The sequence below is a fragment of the Hyperoodon ampullatus genome (assembly GCF_949752795.1).
Source record: "Hyperoodon ampullatus genome assembly, chromosome: 8".
NCBI classification, from domain to species: domain Eukaryota; kingdom Metazoa; phylum Chordata; class Mammalia; order Artiodactyla; family Ziphiidae; genus Hyperoodon; species Hyperoodon ampullatus.
In genome coordinates this window covers 38,499,662-38,520,977 of record NC_136921.1, presented here as the reverse complement: position 1 = coordinate 38,520,977, position 21,316 = coordinate 38,499,662, and the positions used below count along the sequence as shown (strand labels likewise).

At 38.1% G+C, this 21,316-nt stretch overlaps 1 protein-coding gene across 1 annotated transcript in view; it reads left to right on the top strand.

Annotated features, from left to right (window-relative positions):
- The window catches only part of PLCL1 (phospholipase C like 1 (inactive)), a gene marked incomplete at its 3' end in the record, with an annotated part of 357,668 nt that overhangs the window by 172,230 nt on the left and 164,122 nt on the right, over window positions 1–21,316 (top strand). The gene's annotated exons all lie outside the window — the stretch shown is intronic.

The following is a 21,316-nucleotide window of genomic DNA, read 5'->3' as shown; positions in this document are numbered from 1 at the left end:
TGCACTGCATAGAATGATCAGGGACCTCCTAATAATGATAATAACAAGAATAGCTATCATTTTTTGGATAATTATTAGGTTTTGGATTCTTTATATACATAGTATCCTAAAGCAATCAGCTGGGAAGGTAGGAATACAGTTCAAACTCTTTTTCTTTGCATTAAAGTACTGCCAGCATACCACAGTGGCAACTTAGTTTTCCAGTTTTAGTTTCCGTTCCTCACTATCAAAATTACTTTATCTTGTCAGAATGGTGTATTTATGGTTGCCTGTAAACACACCTTGCATTTTTTTAAAGAACTATTTCATTCAGATAAAATTCACATAACCACACAATTCTCCTGTTTAAAGTGTACAGTTCAATGGTTTTAGTGTATTCACAGAGTTGTTCAACCATCACCACAATCAATTTTAGAACATTCTCTTTACCTGAACTTCCCACAAAAAAACCACAATCATTAGCAGTCACTCCCCGTCTCCTCTCCACCCACCCTTCTGCAAGCCACTAATCTACTCTCTATCTCTATAGATTTGCCTATTCTGGACATTTCAAATAAATGGAACCATAGTGTATATGGTCTTTTGTGAATAGTTTCTTTCACTTAGCATTAAGTTTTTGAAGTTTATCCATGTTGAACCAAGTGTCAAAATTTCATTTCTTTTTAATGCCAAATAATAGTTGATTGTATGAATATACCACTTTTTTATCCATCAGTTGATGGACATTTGGGTTATATCTAATTTTTAGCTATTATATATATGCTGCTGTGAACATTCATGTTCAAGTTTTTGTGTGGACACATGTTTCTATTTCTCTTGGGTATATACCTAAGAGTGGAATTGCTGGGTCATATGGTCCCTCTATGTATATTCTTTTGAGGAAGTACTAGACTGTTTTCAAAAGCAGCTGCACCATTTTACATTCTCATCAGCAGCAATTGCTTAGGGTACTAATTTCTCCACATCCTTGCCATTATTATTATCTTGGCTTCCACTTATCTGTTTTTTGGTTATAACTATGCTAGTGGATGTGAAATGGTTTCACATTGTGGTTTTTAAAATAATTTTTATTGGAGTATAGTTGCTTTACAATGTTATGTTAATTTCTACTGTACAGAAACATGAATCAGCTATATGTGTACCTATATACCCTCTTTTTTGGATTTCCTTCCCATTTAGGTCACCACAGAGCACTGAGTAGAGTTCCCAGTAAGTTCTCATTAGTTATCTATTTTATACTTAGTATCAGTAGTGTATATATGTCAATCCCAATCTCCCAGTTCATCTCACCCACCTCCCTTTCCCCCTTGGTATCCATACGTTTGTTCTCTATGTCTGTGACTCTATTTCTGCTTTGTAAATAAGATTGTCTATACCATTTTTTTCAGATTCCACGTATATGCAGTAATATACAATATTTGTTTTTCTCTTTCTGATTTACTTCACTCTGTATGACAGTTTCCAGGTCCATCCACATCTCTACAAATGACCCAATTTCATTCCTTTTTATGGCTGAGTAATATTCTATTGTATATACCCTACTGGATGTGAAATGGTATCACACTGTGGTTTTGATTTGCATTCCCCTGATGACTAATAATGTTGATTTAATAGTAAATAATTATTAATATTTGGTTTTTGTGTGGAAAGAATTTGAGAACAAGGTTTCTTCTGGTGAGAAATTCTATGTGTTATTATCTGAAATACTTTTACCTTATATGATTGACAGAATGAGGTGCATCTTTTGTAACAAGATAGGTAAGTGGATATTCTGCAAATTGTTATTTTTTTCCCTGGATTTTAACATTGATGATGCTGCCATTTCCAGGGTTAATACAGAATTGTCTGCCATTTGGTTACTGTGTGAGGATATGATTTGGGGGATAAGGTTGTATTTGATGAGAAATACCGTAAGTTATTTCGCATATCAAATATGTGACCTTTAATGATTGACAGAATGGGACATGTCTTATGCAATGTACGGCAAATCAGTAGATATTCTGCAAGATACAATTGTCTTTTTCTGAAGTTTGTATTACTGAACCCAGTCACCTAAGCAGACACGTGAAGATAAGTTGTCTTCTATTTTCCATGAGTTATTCCCTGGAAGGTGGCATCCAGCAGTTGTACATTCCTTGATACTTTAAAAAATTTTTATTTATTTTATTTATTTATTTTTGACTGCATTGGGTCTTCGTAGCTGCGTGTGGGCTTTCTCTAGTTGCAGGGAGTTGGGGCTACCCTTTGTTGCAGTGCGCGGATTTCTCACTGCAGTGGCTTCTCTTGTTGCGGAGCACAGGCTCTAGGCATGTGGGCTTCAGTAGTTGTAGCACGCCGGCTCAGTAGTTGTGGCGCATGGGCTTAGTTGCTCTGCAGCATGTGGGATCTTCCCGGACAAGGGCTCGAACCCGCATTGGCAGGCAGATTCTTAACCACTGTGCCACCAGGGAAACCCCCTTGATACTTTTAAATTCAATAATCTCACAGCTCTGTAATACATAAAATCTTCCCAGATATATAGCTAACACCTCTCCAAATAGCCAGGGAAGCCTACAGGGCAAACAAGAAGGTTTCTCAACCAGTATCTCAATAACTTCACAAGATATTGCTTAGGAAATTGAAATTGTCTTTTTGATACTATGTTCGGTTTTTCTTTGCATTTCTTATTCTGATGGAGGTTCCCAGAACATGGTGCTATGTTAGTCACTGCAGAGTATTTCTCTCCTTCCCCCTTTTCTGAGATACTAGAATCATCTGGGTTATCTGATGGCTGGTTCAGGGATGGCTGTTTTATAATTTCGGAGTGAGTGGTTTAAAAGGACAATTTCCCCAGAATTACTTTCAGAGTGCAAGTTTGAGTCTAGTATATATTGTACTGTACATTTTTACAGGGTGTTTGCAGCGGCAACTTGTATTCTATGATAGAGATGAGATATCTGGTTTCTTAAGGCTGGCCTCTGAGCTAATTAGGTGGGACTGTCTTCCAGATGTGTAAGGTAGTTCCAGGCAAGTACTTACTATTTCTAGCTGCTTCTTCATTGGTGCCAGAAGTCACTTTGCTCTCCCCTGAACTCCTTTGGCATTTTATCTGTCCCACGCTGAGTGCTGTCATTACCTTTCACCCCCTGTTGTAGCTTAACTCTAACTATCTCCCTCTTTATCTCCCTTCTTGCTTTTCACATTTTTTGACTAAGGGTGTTTGCCTAAGAGATGTGGTAGTCACTGGTGTTGGGCAGCAAATATTTCAGCTCTCAGCTTTCTGGGCAGGTGATAGGACTGCACTTTCCAGTGCCTCTGGCTACCTGTCTCCCTTTGGCACAGAAGTAATGCATGTCATTTTCAGGTGGATGCACTTGATAGCCGGTGCTCAACTCCTGCATTTCATCCCTGTTAACTGTAATCATGTGTTGAGATGGTGCCTGACTCCCCTGCTGACATGCAAAGGACATGTAGCTTGAGCGAGAAATATATTTTTGGTGCTTTAAGCAGCTGCATTGTTGGGTGGTTTGTACACAGCATAACATGGCCTGGTCTGACAGGTGCACTAAACCTGTGCTTCCAATACAGTAGCCCTTGAAATATGGCTGGTCCAACTGGAGATGTGCTATAAGTGTAAAACACACACTGGATTTTGAAGACGTAGTATGCAAAAAAAGTATGTAAAATGTCTCATTAGTAATTTTTTAATGTTGTTTACATGTTGAATAATATTTTGGACATATTGGGTTAAATGAAATATATTATTAAAATAAATTTCACCTGTGTCTTTTTCCTTAAAAAATTATACATGTGGCTTGCATTATCTTTTTGTCAGACAGTGCTGCACTGGACCATAAGCTTATTGAAGACAGGAGCTCTGTCTGTTTTACCCTTACTTTCCCACAACATCTAACCGTGTCTGAGATATGGGATATGGTAGATATACAAGTTTAATAAGTAAACTATTTCCCCATTCATATTTCATTTAACATTAAAAAATAATGCAATCTTCAACATGAATCTTATTTGTATTTTGTGTTTAATAATCCCCTCTTTTTTCCCCTTAGCTAAAGAATAAAATCCTTAATCTCTTTAAACCATCAGAAAATTAAATATGTTTATGTATGTTTATGTTATTTAAAAAAATGTTGCACAATGTAAAAATTCTGGGATTATGATCATTAAATATTTGTCCTGATCAAAGTTTTAGCGAGGTCACTCTTTATGTCTAGCATTTTCTTATCTTTGTAAAAATAACCAAGAGGGCTTCCCTGGTGGCGCAGTGGTTGAGAGTCCGCCTGCCGATGCAGGGGACACAGGTTCGTGCCCCGGTCCGGAAAGATCCCACATGCCACAGAGCGGCTTGGTCCGTGAGCCATGGCCGCTGAGCCTGCGTGTCTGGAGCCTGTGCTCCACAACAGGAGAGGCCACGGCAGTGAGAGGCCCGCATACCACACACACACACACACAAAAAAAAAACAAAAAAAACAAACAAAAAAACCCCCAAGAAGTCCCTGTTTCTTCAGTCATATTTGTGACCTTTATTTATTTGCCAGTGTCATCCATTTATGTTATTTATTATATAGTCTTGCCCTTTATATGAGGCCTTGTTCTACAAATCAAAAAGAAACAGAAAGGGAGAAAGAGAGCAGCGGTGAGGACCTTCTGCGATGTCAGGTGTGGGGATCACCCCCACGTGAGGAGGCAGGGCTTTCAGTTTCTAGGTGAGTGAGATAGATAGCAAAATAGGCAGTGAAAGGGGCCCCTGAGGTAACAACACATCTTTAAAAAATAAAGGGTGGAGGAAACACCAAGTAACAAAGATGATGGAAAATATTTTAAGCATCTTTAAATATAAATTATAAATTATAATAAATTATAGCTATTGGCATAAAAGTGTATGAACTTGGAGTTATGGAAGGACATATACTATGTTGTTCCATTGGCTAAGGAGTTGGGGGGAAGAGGTGGTACAGGGGAAGGGGGGATAGATGGACTATAGAATAAGGATGGACTTTTCCACAAACCAACCTATGTATGATTTCATTTGCATAAAATCATATATTACATGTATGCATAGGAAGACATACAACATGTCGCTTACCAAAATATTAGTGATTATTCTCTCTCTAGATGGTGGCTGGATTTCAAGTGATTTTTACTCTCTTTGTTATACATTTTGAATTTTTCCCCCAAATTAACATTTATCATTTGTACAGTCAGTAAATAATTTGAACCAGAATTTTTGCTTTTATGAGTAACATCAGGACAAAGTTTAAGGAACCAACCCAGAGGCTGCCTATATTGTTTGCATTCTGTTGAAATAACTGTCAAATTATTATAAATAAAAAAAAGGAATGAGGGAGGAGGTTGGTGAAGGGGAAATTGGTGAAAGAGATTAAGAGGTACACACCTCCTGTTATATAATAGATAAGTCATGGGGATGTAATGTATACCATAAGGGATATGGCCAATAATATTGTAATAACTTTGTATGGGGAAAATAGTTAGACTAATTGTGGTGATCATCTCATAATATATGCATATGTAAAATCATTTTGTATTACACCTGAAACTAACATAATATTGTATGTCATCTATAGTTCAATAAAGAAAAGAAAAAGTTTAGTAAAAAATGTTGTAGACAGAAAAAAAATTTAAAAAGGGTAGCGAATCAGAAATGTACTGAGTGAATGCATTCATTTTGGTAATCAGGGGCTTTTTAAATGAGCACATTTGTAAATGTGGTAGTCTCCTCCTGAATTATGCTCCAACTGACTTCCTAACTGACAAAGGGATATAGCTGGTTTAGATCATGGAAGCATCTTATCTAAAAGTGAACATTTCTTCAGAAAGAAAGAGAATGTTTTGTAAGATTATAGAGGATTTGGGAATTATGCCATGAGGATACATGCTGAATAATGTCAGTTTTCTAGGCAGGCTGCCAAGTTTTGTCAAAGAAAGGCAAATATGAAGTTTGTTTTGCAATATCTGGAAAACTTGGAAGTCTAATTTCTTGGAAAATCTTTCCAAGATAAATTTAGTGTGAAGGCATTCTACTTCAAAATAATTACATGTAGCAAGAGGAAAGGAAAAACAAAGTGGAACAGACTAAAAAAAAAAAAAAGGAGGTTTTTCTTCCCCCCAAGAGATTGTCTCCTTGTTGAATTTAATTACATGTCTGACAACCTCAGAAAGCATCCTCCTAAGGTTAATTTTACTGAAACTCCTGAGCAAGGGCAAAATAAAGAAATTATCCTTCACGATCAGTTCACTTTTTTTCCATCTTCAAAAATGTGCAAAAGAGGGCTTCCCTGGTGGCGCAGTGGTTGAGAGTCCGCCTGCCGATGCAGGGGACGCGGGTTCCTGCCCCGGTCCGGGAAGATCCCACATGCCATGGAGCGGCTGGGCCCGTGAGCCATGGCCGCTGAGCCTGCGCGTCCGGAGCCTGTGCTCCGCAACGGGAGAGGCCACAACGGTGAGAGGTCCGCGTACTGCAAAAAAAAAAAAAAAAAAAAAAAAGTGCAAAAGATAAGGTGTTACGTATGAAAAGCATTCTGAATTGCTGGGGGATCTTGAGTTATTTAAACTTCCTGGGTTCCATTTTTCTTATTTATTGAACCTAGAGGACTTGGATTGTAAAACCTAGTATGGTCTTTTCTGGTTTTATTTCATTTTTATTTATTTGTTTGTTTAATTGAAGTATAGTTGATTTGCAATGTTGTGTTACTTTCAGGTATACAGCAAAGTGATTCATATATATATATATATATATATATATAACTTTTTCAGTTTCTTTTCCCTCATAGGTTATTAAAAACTATTGAGTACAGTTCTCTGTGCTATGCAGTAGGTCCATGTTGTTTATCTATTTTATATATAGTAGTGTGTATCTGTTAATTCCCAACTCCTAATTTATCCCCCCCCCTTTGGTAACCGTGTTTGTTTTCTATGTCTGTGGGTCTATTTCTGTTTTGTATATAAGTTCATTTGTATCATTTTTGTTTTTTAGATTCCACATATAAGAAATATCATGTGATATTTGTCTTTGACTTCCTGGTTTTATTTATTTTTTAAATCTTGTTATTTTTCTGGTTTTATTTTAAAAAATAAAACAAAATCTATTTTATGATTTGTGACATATTCATATACCATTTGCTATGAATCAGCAAAAATTAAAAAGAAAATCAAGGTCAAATTTTTCTATGGTGTGAAAAGCTTTGTGGGTAACTTTATAGCATTGCCTAGAACTACGACCTTCCTCAAAGTCCCTTCAAGTTGTCAGCACATTTTGAAAGCCTTTGCATGGTTGTCACAAGTGTCATGGTGACTGACAGGAAGAATCCACTGATACTGTTTCTTGTCTGTGTCTACAAGATGGCTATACAGAGAAGGAGATTCAGCAATATTCTCCATTGCAGGGGCAAACGTCCCTTGCCCTCAAGTCTTCTTGGAGCCCCCCTACTGCTGGTGACTCTGTCTGCCTGGGGTGGGGTGGGGGATGCTGCTCAGGTTCTTCAAGAAACACAATCTGGGTCTTTGTCAAGAGAGTCCTAGCTGCTCTGAGAGGCTCTTAGCCAGAACAGTGCATGCAGGTATGAATTATGAAGCTATACCAGGCTACAAATGCATTTTGCTCTGAGACTTTTACTTTCATCCCTTCTCGTCAACTTGCAAGCTGATGGGAGCCAATCCAGCATATTTTTGAGCAACTTTTGAGTTGAAGGTGAGTTCTAGGTGACCTTGAAATTGCATTGTCCCAAGTTAGGATGTTATTTTAAGAAAAATTGTGCATGGTTTATTAATTAATTCTATATTTATTGAGTGGCTACTACATGCCATCTCAGTGACAACAAATATGAAAAAATAAAACAGTATAATTCAATAGAGAAAGACTAGAAGGAGATACCAATTAAGATTGGGAAAGCCTCATTGAGGAGTTAATATTTCCTCCTCGATGAAAAGGAGGAGCCAGCCATGAAAAGGTCTGGTGTTGGGATATTCCAGGCAGAGGAACTAGCAAGGGGAAGGTGAGGATGAGCTCCACATGTTCAAAGAACAGAAGGAAGGCCAGTGTGGCCAGAGTGCAGTGTGTGCGGGGGAGAATGACAGGAGTTGAAGTCAGGGAAGTGGGTAGGCATGAAGTCAGGTGTACCTTGTAGGGAAAAGTTTGGATTTCATTGTAAGAGCAATGAACCATTGGAGAGTGTAAGCAAGAGAATGATACCATCTGATTTGTGCTTTTTATGGTTCCTCTGGCTGTTTGGTGGAGAATGGACAGTGGAACAGTAGGGAGAGTGGTTAGTGAGTTAGTAATCCAGTAATCCAGATGAGATGTGATGGTGACTCAGGCAAGATTAGTGGCAATTGAGAAAGAGAGAAGTGTTGTGGTTTTGGGACATATTTTAAGGGGCAGCCCACAGGGCTAGTTAGTGGATGCTTGTAGGGCAATAAGAAAAAGTATAAATCAAGGATGATTCCTGTGTTTTGGGCTTGAATAACTAGGTAGATGGTGGTGCCATTTACTGAGGAGGGGGTGGTCTGGGGAGGAACTGGTTGGGAAGCATACCAAGAGTTCTTCTTTCACCATGCTAAGCTGGGGCTGCCTATTAGCTATTGAAGGCGAGATGTTAGAGAGGTCTCTTGGACCTCAATGGAAAGGTCTGGACAGGAGGTTTAAATTTGGAAATCATTGCCCTGGACCTAGTATGAATTGTGAAAAGCTAAATAAAATTGTAAACCAGTCCCATTGTGTCTGTAAACCAGACACAATCTTGAGTGTGTCCTACTTTCAAAAAAAAAATCTTTATGAAATGATACGATAATTATTACTCATTACTTAGGCTTTTTGTAGGAGTTGATTATCAGGTAATTAGAGTAACCACTTTTATCTGATAATTAGAGTTAATTTCCAAGTGCCGTAACAGGCTGACTCACTGAATAAACAAAAGATAATTTTTTTTGCACAAAGTGTGCCTCTGCAACTATGTGTGTGAAGTTCCTCTTCAGGTCTTTTTAGGCTCCGCTGCTGAATTATTGAGAGTTTAATTCAGAATTTTCATTCATTTCCATTGCTAAACCAATAACTTTTACCTCCAATGGTACTGTGTACTTTGGGAGGAATGCTGTTGGGGGAGATGCTTATGCCTTCCTCACCCTGAGATGTCCCTTCAGAAGATGTTTGCACTGGCAGGCCTAGCAGCTTGGAAGCTAGCTGTAGTCATAGAGGAACGCTTCACCTGAGCAAGTGACCACTAAATGTTACATACATTATCTTGAAATTTTATTCAAACCTCTGCAAAGTCCTCAATTTAATTTCCATTTTAACGAAGAGGAAACAGAAGCTTGAGGTCACACGTCTAGTAAATAGCGGAGTCAGGACTCAGACCTAGGTCTGCCTAGTTCCAAATTTATTTATGATTTTTATTTTGCAAGGCTGTTAAACTACCAAAATTCCCCTTAGTTTATTCTCCCTGTTCTGTTTTCCCTTATCAACCCTTATGCTAGCCAAATACCCAATTAGAGGCCACCACATTTCTCTCTTTAAAAATGCTCTCCCCAGGTACACATGCCCACCTCTGATGCTTCTGCTTTCTGTCCATAGATTTCAGCCCCAGCCCCCATGCCATAACTGCCTTCCCCTCTCTTGCCCTTCTGCTACACTCTAGTATTCTACTAGTTGAACAAACCTCACATTCTTAACCTTTCCCTTCGACATTTCCCTACAGTCTTGCCAAAACTCAGTCTTGGCTTTATTCTAAGTTATAAGTTCCTGAGCCAAATTCGTCACTAGTGGTCACTTCTACTTTCTCTGACACTCAGAGTGAGGAGTAGGGGTCAGCAAATTTCCTGCTTCCCACTGTCACGACCAGACTATTGTTTGTTCACTGTCTCTCAAGAACTTGTGTTTTGAGCACCACTCTATCCTTGTATACCACACTTCTTCCATTTTATATTCAACTCACACCTTGTGCTTGCATCTTACACCATTAAGAGTCTGCTTTTGCTCACTTCCTCTCTTTCCTCTGTCATCTTGTAGAACCTGAGCACTTATCTGCTATTCCAATCCCTGTCCTCAGAGAGCTTCAGTTTCTGAAACTTAAGCAAGTTTATTTCTATGACACTCTTGCTTCTCGTAGGCACAGACACACTCCTCGTGTGAAATGATCTTCTCAGGCCATGTTGGTTATGGTTCTACCTCTTCTCAATCTTTTCTCCTGTTGAATCTTGGCTTTATTCTCACTGAAACAGCTCCTTGCTCCATCTATTGCCTTGACGTGTCACATTGGGCTTACCTGCCTTCCCTATCCACAAGGACCTTTTGGCCTGACATTTAAATTTTTGGCCTTCAGGCTCTGGTCCCCATGTCCTGTTTTATTTGCTTTGCAAATCTCCAATTCTGAGTAGACTCTACCCTCTGATTTCTCTACTCCTTCTTTCACATTACTGAGTTTTAAAAAAACCAAAAAAGTCAAAAACCCTATTTTTTTTACAATAAGGAAAATTTATTATAACATTTTAACATGTAGTCCCAAATTCCATGGTTAGTTAAATCAGTGACTCAATAGCATCATCAAAGACCTGAGATCTTTCCATCCTTCCTCCACCCTATTGCTCCTGTTAGGTCAACTTCAGTATGACTAATTGTCTTCCTGATTGCAGGACAGCTGCTGCAGTTCCAGGGACCATACAGAGATAAGACTCAGCAGAAAAACTGGTCTGATTGATCTTACCACAAGTATCAACTCCTCAGTTAGACCTTCTCTGGCTCCATTGCAATCTCATTGCTAATGAGCTCCCAGTTGATTTCCCTACTGGGACTAATCTGAGTCTTTTCCAATCCCAATCTTGTTAAGCCCCACCTACTTTCTTTTTTTTTTTTGCCTCAAAACTTTCTCCCATATCTGTTCCTATTGCCCCTCCCTTATTGTCCTACCCATTCACTCCATTTTACCTGCCCTGACAAGTGACTCTTCCTGAAGCATGGTGTTGAGCATGCCACATTTTGTTCAACCCACCTACAGTGGGTCCTTCAAGTTCAGACTCCTTCCTGTGGCATTCGAGGTCCATCATGACCTGGCTCCATCCTACATTTTCAATCTTAATTTCCATTATTCCTGTTCATGTATCCAATGAGCCAATCAAACTGGAGATTGGCGATTCCTTCAATGCCACCCAGATTTTCCCACTTCTGTCATTGTTCCCTTTTACTGAAGAGGACTTCCCTTCAGCTTCGCAAATGAAATTACTACACACTTTTGAGTGTAACTCCAGTGTCGCTTATTGTAAAAGTTTTTCTGATCACTCTCATTCCTAGGGGGAAATGGTAGTTTTTCTGAATTTTGAAGTCAATTGTCTTAGGTCATTTTTAATTTTGTATGATTATTTTTATATACCTCCACTATCGATTGTTCTTTAGCCCCAGTTTTCAATATTTCCCACTAATATCATTTGAGCAATTTTTCAAGTGCTTGGTGTTTGGTCATTTTAGTTGTTGTTTAGACTTTGTTTCTGGCCTCTGATCCTTCTTAAGCTAAAAGTATCTGTTATGTGCTTAGAGGACATCCGGCTTTGAGGTCCTTTGGGACTGCACATAATTTTGCCTGGAAAAATCACAAATGCTGTAGTGAAAATTGTTCCCCTGGGTATTTAGTTCTATGGATAGGAGGTTTTTTGTGTCTCTTCAGTTTTAATATAGTGTTTTAGTTAAGAAATAGAAAAAAAGATTTAAACAATTATCACCAAGTTAATATTGAGGTACCATTTTATCTGACGTCCCCCAACTCGATTGATTCTACCTTTTTTTTTAACATCTTTATTGGAGTATAATTGCTTTACAATGTTGTGTTAGTTTCTGCTGTATAACAAAGTGAATCGGCTATATGCATACATATATCCCCATATCCCCTCCCTCTTGCACCTCCCTCCCTATCCCACCCCTCTAGGTGGTCACAAAGCACCCAGCTGATCTCCCTGTGCTATGCGGCTGCTTCCCACTAGCTATCTATTTTGCATTTGGTAGGACGTATATGTCAATGCTACTCTCTCACTTTGTCCCAGTTTACCCTTCCCCCTCTAGGTGTCCTCAAGTTCATTCTCTACGTCTGAGTCTTTATTCCTGTCCTGCCCCTAGGTTCATCAGAACCATTTTTTTTTTAGATTCCACATATATGTGTTAGCATAAATATTTGTTTTTCTCTTTCTGACTTACTTCACTCTGTATGACAGACTCTAGGTCCATCCACTTCACTACAAATAACTCAATTTCGTTTCCTTTTAATATTCCATTGTATATATGTGCCACATCTTCTTTATTCATTCATCTTTCGATGGACACTTAGGTTGCTTCCATGTCCTGGCTATTGTAAATAGTGCTGCAATGAACATTGTAGTACAAGTCTCTTTTTGAATTATGTTTTTTCTCAGGGTATATGCCCAGTAGTGGTATTGCTGGCTCATATGGTAGTTCTATTTTTAGTTTCTTAAGGAACCTCCATACTGTTCTCCATAGTGGCTGTATCAATTTACATTCCCACCAACAGTGCAAGAGGGTTCCCTTTTCTCCACACCCCCTCTAGCATTTACTGTTTGTAGATTTTTTGATGATGGCCATTCTAACTGTTGTGTGGTGATACCTCATAGTTTTGATTTACATTTCTCTAATGATTAATGATGTTGAGCATTCTTTCATGTGTTTGTTGGCAATCTGTATATCTTCTTCGGATAAATGTCTATTTAGGTCTTCCACTCATTTTTGGATTGGGTTGTTTGTTTTTTTTTTGATATTGAGCTGCATGAGCTGCTTGTATATTTTGGAGATTAATCCTTTGTCAGTTGCTTCATTTGCAAATATTTACTCCCATTCTGAGGGTTGTCTTTTTGTCTTGTTTATGGTTTCCTTTACTGTGCAAAAGCTTTGAAGTTTCATTAGGTCCCATCTGTTTATTTTTGTTTTTATTTCCATTTCTCTTGGAGGTGGGTCCAAAAGGATCTTGCTGTAATTTATGTCATAGAGTGTTCTGCCTATGTTTTCCTCTCAGAGTTTGATAGTGTCTGGCCTTACATTTAGGTCTTTAATCCATTTTGAGTTTATTTTTGTGTATGGTGTTAGGAAGTGTTCTAATTTCATTCTTTTAAATGTCGCTGTCCAGTTTTCCCAGCACCACTTACTGAAGAGCCTGTCTTTCCTCCATTGTATATTCTTGCCTCCAAAGGTAGAATCAATCGAGTTGGGTGATGTCAGATAAAATGGTACCTCAATGTTAACTTGGTGATACTTGTTTAAATCTTTTTTGCTATTTCTTAACTAAAACACTATATTAAAACTGAAAAGACACAAACAACCTCTACCTTTAAAATAAATGTGATATCTATCTCCTTCTCTCCATTCCCACTGTGGTGCCTCATTTCGGACCCTCACCACCTCTGTCTGCCACCAGTTTCTTCCTACTGCTATCTGTCTCCAGCAGACTTGTCTCCACTGAAAATAAAGTGGTGATGCCACTCCTCTGCTTATACACATTTTTTGATTCTCTGTTCCTTCTAGAAGTTAAATTCACTTGTGGTACCTGAAGTTCCCTTTAGATTCCCAGTTGCCTTCCAGTTTCATCTCTAGCCACATACTCAGCTGTCTCTCCTGTCCCGGCCATGCTGTGAGTTTCACTACTCCAAGAAAAGCCCATGATCTTCTGAGGCCTGAAATATCCTCCTTATTTCTTACCCTGGCCAATTCCCATTGATCATTTAAAACCAGCTCAAATATTGCCTTGTCTGTGAGACCTTTCCTGACATCCTCAGAAGTGGCTTCTTTTCTGTTTTCCTATACCATTCATTCATTCATTCACATATTGAAGTCCAGATGGTGAAAAATGCTGGGATACAATGATATGTAAGTCCTTCCGTATGGACTGTAAGAGGCTGTGTAGAGAAATGTACAAGAAAATGACAATACAGAGGGAATGGAAGGGATCAAATTGGAGAGCTCTCAATGCACTAGAAAGAAATACTAAGACTTAGTGACTGATTAGATGTGGTGAAATGCACAAAGTGGAAGAGAATAGAATAACCCCCAGATTTCTGCCTTGAGTGATACAAGAGGTATGTGAACATCCATGGAGATAGAAATAAAAGGAAAAAGCAGATCATATGGGAAGTATGAGTTCAGTTTTGAGGTGCCTCTAGGATATGAGTGGATTATGTCCAGCACACAATAGGATATATGGGTCAAGAGCTTAGATGAAATATATGTTGGGGAGATTCCAACAAGTAAATGGTAGTTGATGTCTGGGAGACTTCTGAACATACCAGGTACTTGATTTATACCTTTCTTTTGTTTCCATACCATATTGTAACATGATGTGCCTTGTTTCCCGCATAAGGACACAGACTCACTTATTAATTTACCTTGTTTCCTGTCACACTGCTTTGTGCATAAAAATTTCATTTCAAATGAGAGAATGAATATATGAGTTCACTCAGCTGTGCCTTAATGATGAGTGAGAGAAGAATGTAATAATTTATTTAATAAAAAATTTATTGAGCACCTTCTATGTACTGGGCAGTGTCCTAGACACTGGAAAAATAGCAGGGAAAATGACAGTGAGGGGGTAATAAGAGATAATGTCTGAGGACTTCCCTGGTGGCGCAGTGGTTAAGAATCCATCTGCCAATGCAGGGGACACGGGTTTGAGCCCTGGTCCGGGAAGATCCCACATGCTGCGGAGCAACTAAGCCCCTGCAGCACAACTACTGAGCCTGCGCTCTAGAGCCCGCTCGCTACAACTATAGAAAGCTGGAGTGCAGCAACGAAGATCCAACGCAGACAAATATAAAAATAAAATAAAATAAATAAATTAAAAAAAAGAAATAATGTCTGATAATAGCTAATACCATGGAGATTTAATTATGTGTCAGGCCTTATTTCAGTATTTAATATGGATTTAAAATGTTAATCCTCATAAAATCCTATAAGATAGGTGGTATTAAATTCTATGAGGGAAATTAAACAGGGTAATATGGTGGCAAGTGACTCGATTGGTGGTTGGTACTTTGGTTAGAATGGTCAGAGAAGGCCTCTGAGGTTCTATTTGAGCTGAACTGTGAGGGAGCTAGCCATCAGGGGATCTGGAGGAGGGATGTTCTAGTTTAAGCAAATTAAACATTTTCTTTTAATGCTAAAAGAATAAAGACTTTTTTTTAAAATTTATTTTTTATTAGTTTCTGCTTTATAACAAAGTGAATCAGTGATACATACACATCTGTTCCCACATCCCTTCCCTATTGCGTCTCCCTCCCTCCCACCCTCCCTATCCCACCCCTCCATGCGGTCACAAAGCACCGAGCTGATCTCCCTGTGCTCTGCGGCTGCTTCCCACTATCTATCTACCTTACGTTTGGTAGTGTATATATGTCCATGCCTCTCTTTCACTTTGTCACAGCTTACCCTTCACCCTCCCCATATCCTCAAGTCCGTTCTCAAGTAGGTCTGTGACTTTATTCCCGTTTTACCCCTAGGTTCTTCATGACATTTTTTTTTTTTAAATTCCATATATATGTGTTAGCATACGGTATTTGTCTTTCTCTTTCTGACTTACTTCACTCTGTATGACAGACTCTAGGTCTATCCACCTCATTACAAATAGCTCAGTTTCGTTCCTTTTTATGGCTGAGTAATATTCCATTGTATATATGTGTCACATCTTCTTTATCCATTCATCTGATGATGGACACTTAGGTTGTTTCCAGCTCCAGTCTATTGTGAATAGAGCTGCAATGAACATTTTGGTACATGTCTCTTTTTGAATTATGGTTTTCTCAGGGTATATGCCTAGTAGTGGGATTGCTGGGTCATATGGTAGTTCTATTTTTAGTTTTTTAAGGAACCTCCATACTGTTCTCCATAGTGGCTGTACCAATTCACATTCCCACCAGCAGTGCAAGAGTGTTCCCTTTTCTCCACACCCTCTCCAGCATTTATTGTTTCTAGATTTCTTGATGATGGCCATTCTGACTGGTGTGAGATGATATCTCATTGTAGTTTTGATTTGCATTTCTCTAATGATTAATGATGTTGAGCATTCTTTCATGTGTTTGTTGGCAGTCTGTATATCTTCTTTGGAGAAATGCCTATTTAAGTCTTCTGCCCATTTTTGGATTGGGTTGTTTGTTTTTTTGCTATTGAGCTACATGAGCTGTTTATAAATTTTGGAGATTAATCCTTTGTCAGTTGCTTCATTTGCAAATATTTACTCCCATTCTGAGGGTTGTCTTTTGGTCTTGTTTATGGTTTCCTTTGCTGTGCAAAAGCTTTGAAGTTTCATTAGGTCCCATTTGTTTATCTTTGTTTTTATTTCCATTTCTCTAGGAGGTGGGTCCAAAAGGATCTTGCTGTGATTTATGTCATAGAGTGTTCTACCTATGTTTTCCTCTAAGAGTTTGATAGTTTCTGGCCTTACATTTAGGCCTTTAATCCATTTTGAGCTTATTTTTGTGTATGGTGGTAGGGAATGATCTAATCTCATACTTTTACATGTCCCTGTCCAGTTTTCCCAGCACCACTTATTGAAGAGACTGTCCTTTCTCCACTGTACATTCCTGCCTCCTTTATCAAAGATAAGTTGGCCATATGTGCGTGGGTTTATCTCTGGGCTTTCTATCCTGATCCACTGATCTATCTTTCTGTTTTTATGCCAGTACCACACTGTCTTAATTACTGTAGCTTTGTAGTATAGTCTGAAGTCAGGGAGCCTGATTCCTCCAGCTCCGTTTTTCGTTCTCAAGATTGCTTTGGCTATTCGGGATCTTTTGTTTTTCCAAACAAATTTTGAAATTTTTTGTTCTAGTTCTGTGAAAAATGCCAGTGGTAGTTTGATAGGGATTGCATTGAATCTGTAGATTGCTTTGGGTAGTAGAGTCATTTTCACAATATTGATTCTTCCAATCCAGGAGCATGGTATATCTCTCCATCTATTTGTATCCTCTTTAATTTCTTTCATCAGTGTCTTATAATTTTCTGCATACAGGTCTTTTGTCTCCTTAGGTAGGTTTATTCCTAGATATTTTATTCTTTTTGTTGCAATGGTAAATGGGAGTGTTTTCTTGATTTCATTTTCAGATTTTTCATCATTAGTGTACAGGAATGCCAGAGATTTCTGTGCATTAATTTTGTATCCTGCTACTTTACCAAATTCATTGATTAGCTCTAGTAGTTTTTCGGTAGCATCTTTAGGATTCTCTATGTATAGTATCATGTCATCTGCAAACAGTGACAGCTTTAAAGACTTTTCTTAAGCATTGAAGTTGCATTTGCTAGCCTTCAAATACACTACACCTCGATCCAACCACAGTTAATCAAACCAGCAGTAGTTCTTCTTGTACAGTGTAAAGGTAGGGCAAAGGACCTTTCAATGTACATTAAGACACCCACTTAGCTCCTCTGGATGGGGATTAGGGAATTACACTATGTGTAATGAAGATTATCAGGGAAGTTATATGAAAAGAAATGATTCTGATTTTAAAGTAGACTAGGTTTGGAAACACTATTGAGAAGAGCAAAATCATAGAGGTATGCCTCCTTTGCCTGCTTACCTGCTCAGACTAAATTATTAATGAGAAAGTTCTCAAGAACAAGCAATTATAAGTCATCCCTTTTTAATTCATTTTTGCCCTCTTCTGCATAGGTATTTTGCAAATAAATCATATTGACACATAGCTGTTACTCTGTCAATCATTTAGGGCAACGATGAAAACGAGTAGCTGGAATTGTACCTTTATTTCCCTTCCTATTCTCAGATGGAGTTTTTGATGAGACTGTGATGGCTAAACGGAGACTGGAAGTTCATTAAAGGCCTGATATGCCTGTTCTTAAAAGGAGCCTCCACTTTCAACAATGAGTTTATCTATAATAATCAATAAAAGAAATCCTTGTAGAAAGACCTCTCAAACTAAGGGCATGATGAAAAATTAGTACTATACTGCAGGAAAGAAGCTGAATAAGGATCTTCTGATTCAGTTTCCCTAGTTTACAAATGAAGAAAGGCCAAGTGTCTTTCCAAAATCACGGCCTTGAAGTGATGATATTCTGGGTAGCATTTCTTGGTAGACTAGTGTGTTTGCCTAGAACTTTGCATTTATAATCTTATCGATAGATTTTGATCACTTTAAATTGAAAAGGATAGAATTACGGTTAGTTGTTGTTTTTGCCATTATTGCTAGACCCTGTTCTAGACACTGAAGATAGATAGAGGATGAAAAGACACTATTTCAAAGGGATCAAAGGCTGGTGAGAGGTCTGGAGGGATGTGGTTAGAATTACCATCACCCTCTGAAATAGAATTTTGGCTATTTTGTATGTTGCATTTAAAGCCATCTGCCAGTTTACACTCCAGGTCTGGGTATCTAAGTAATACACAGATCTACAAAATGAACAAAAGATTACAGAAGGATGAATAAAGTGTAATATTTTCATCACGACATACCATTAAATCCCAGCATCTTCCAGTTAAAAAGTTAAACTATGCTTCCCAGGTTTTTGATTTTATTTTATCAGTTGCATCTTTCATATCCCTTCAAGGGAAGCATAACTGGAACACAACTACTAGTTGTATTTATGTTAAACTTCAACTAGTTGGTTATCAAGGCACAAATCTTGCTTTGCTGAAGAACTTTTTAGACTTGTTTTTATTAGTGTAGTGATTAAGCAGATCTGTGGGAAATGGGTACTTTGCAATTTCTTGAAAATATAAACATGTTTTAATGGTTTGTTTCAACATGTTTTACTTTCTATGTGTCAGTAGTTAAAGGCATATTACTGATTTGAAGACAAAGAAACTCTTAAATTACTTCATTAATTTTACATTTACCCCTTATGGTAATTTGTAGTTAGAAAAATTTGGTTATCTTGAAAACATTTGAAACTAATTGTTCTTAGCAACTAAAGTGGTAATGTTCAAATGTATTACAAAACCTTCAACAGTAACTGGCTCTGATTTTCAAGGAAGTTAAGCTACATTACTTCCTTAGAAATCAGAGCCAGTAGGTTGGAATTTATAAATGAACTAAGATCCATTGACAACATTTTCACTGTTAAGAAAATACATTTAAAAACCCATTTAAATATGGTTTATTTACCAGATCCTCAATAGAGAGAATATCAAGCTCATGATTTCTTCCTGCTAAATATTTGAATTTTTTAATAACGGAGTTTTTTCCTTTTAATGATTGTCTCCTGGGTGGTCCATAACATCGACTTTGTTAGGTTTGCAAGATAGATTTCTATTTCAAATTTAAGCACAAGAGAAGGCAAAACATGTTTCTGATGACGTTGTTTGTAGGGAGAGAATAGGAAGTCCGAGTGACAATTCTAGAAAAATGGTTTTTCTTATCTAGAAAAGTCTACTGCATTAGAAATGGGCCTGTGATTAGTTCACTGGCTTCTTCTACAAAGGGGTTTATAAGTAAAATTCTATAGGCTCAATCGAAAACAAAAGGATAGTGAATGGAATTTAGTCTTACTCTTCCTGTTGCATGATTCATTCCAGCTAAATTTTTTAAATAATCACTTTCATTATGAACATTCTTTAATGAAAGTTTAATGAGTATCCATATCTCAGATTAGCTCAGGAATTTTTAGAGGCGTTCAGAAATCCCTGAGTATACCACATGGGCAGCTGAATGCTTTGGTGGAAGGGCAAGTTAGGGTCAGAGAAACCTAGGAGGAAATCCTGGCTGTCATCCACTAGCTGTGTATCCGAGCTGGTTTATTAAGCTTGCTACGTCTCAGTTTCCTCACTTGTAAAACGGGGAGCAAAATAACCACCGCATAGGGTTACCTTGAGGAGAAAGTAAACTCCATTGTATAGAGCATGCTGCAGTGTTTTGTTAGTTTTACTTGGCATCCTTTTTCATGAAAATAATTCTTCAAAAGCTCAATATCATCTGATATTGACTATAGCTCACAGAATGAAGTGAATAAATAGTCCAAAACCGGGGTTGGGAAGCTGTGGCCTCCCGCCTTTTTGGTAAATCACAGTTTCATTGCAGCACAGTGTGCTCAGTCATTTAGGTGTAGTCTATGGCTGCTTTCCCACCACCACAGCAACACATTGTGACAGAGAGCTTGTGGCCCATAAAGCCTGAAATATTTACTGTCTGACCTTTTACAGAAATAGTTTGCCAACCCCTGATTGCTTAACTGATATTATGGAGTGTAATGGTTTGTACAAATGGGAGGACCCACGTTAAGTGAGGTGCCATGGGAGGGAACCACAGGATTACTTAGCTATTCTCGGGGTTAACCAGAAAAGTCTAAGCATTCTCTGTGATTAGTGGTGGGGTCCCCGGAACAGGTGAGAATAACAAATCTAAGACCTACAGAAGGGGACTTGGATAGGACTGAAACTCTTGTGGTTCAGTTTGAGAACAGGGACTGATATCAGATTCTACTGTATGGCATCCTTTATCAGCCTATGGCTAAGGAAACTGTTCAGAGCTCTCAACACAGTGTGGATTCTGTCATTATAAACAGGTCCTGTGTATCATTATAAATCCCGAGCTACAAGATTACCACCAGTCTATCTATCTAGAGACCCTGAACTGAGTAGATTTTGCCTGGTTATTGGAGTGGATGCTTCAGGGGCCAGAATAGATTAAACTCTGTGTGTGCTACAAATTACCCAAAGGTTCGACACCACGTTTAACTTAATTTAATACTTTTAAAAATATTTATTTATTTTGGCTGCACTGGGTCTTAGTTGAGGCATGTGGATTTAATAATTTTGATAGATTTAACATCAGAACAATTGTTGGCCTCTGAGAAGTCTCTTTCCTTTTTTACCGTAAGTGATATTCAGCTAATCTCAAAGTCTGTTTTTTCTCCTGAATTGATCTTTGGGGAGTTAGACAATACAATAATCATTCCTGAGAGCTGTTTAGTGCTTTCGAGTTTACAAAGTGCTTCCATTTACACAATTTCACTCAAATATCAGCATCACCCTACAAGTTAGAACAATTGAAGTTATCCCTATTTTACTGATGATGAAAACTTCAGTCTCCAAAAAGGTAAGCCGCATGCCTAAAGCCATACAGCTCTAGAGAATGAAACAGAGACTTGAATTGGTTTTCTGACTTCATATCCTGTGTTTTCTCTGCCATGTCATTTTGTCTGATGTTCCCTTTCAGCCAAGTTTCTTGAAACTGGCTGAAATGGGTAAAATATAAAATCTCATTAGTTTATAGAATAATCATACAGAGGGGAACACACAGAGAATTTTATATAAGAAAGTAAGAAAGGAAGATCATTTAAACCTGAGGTTGCAAACTGTTCAGCCATAGGTCTCAT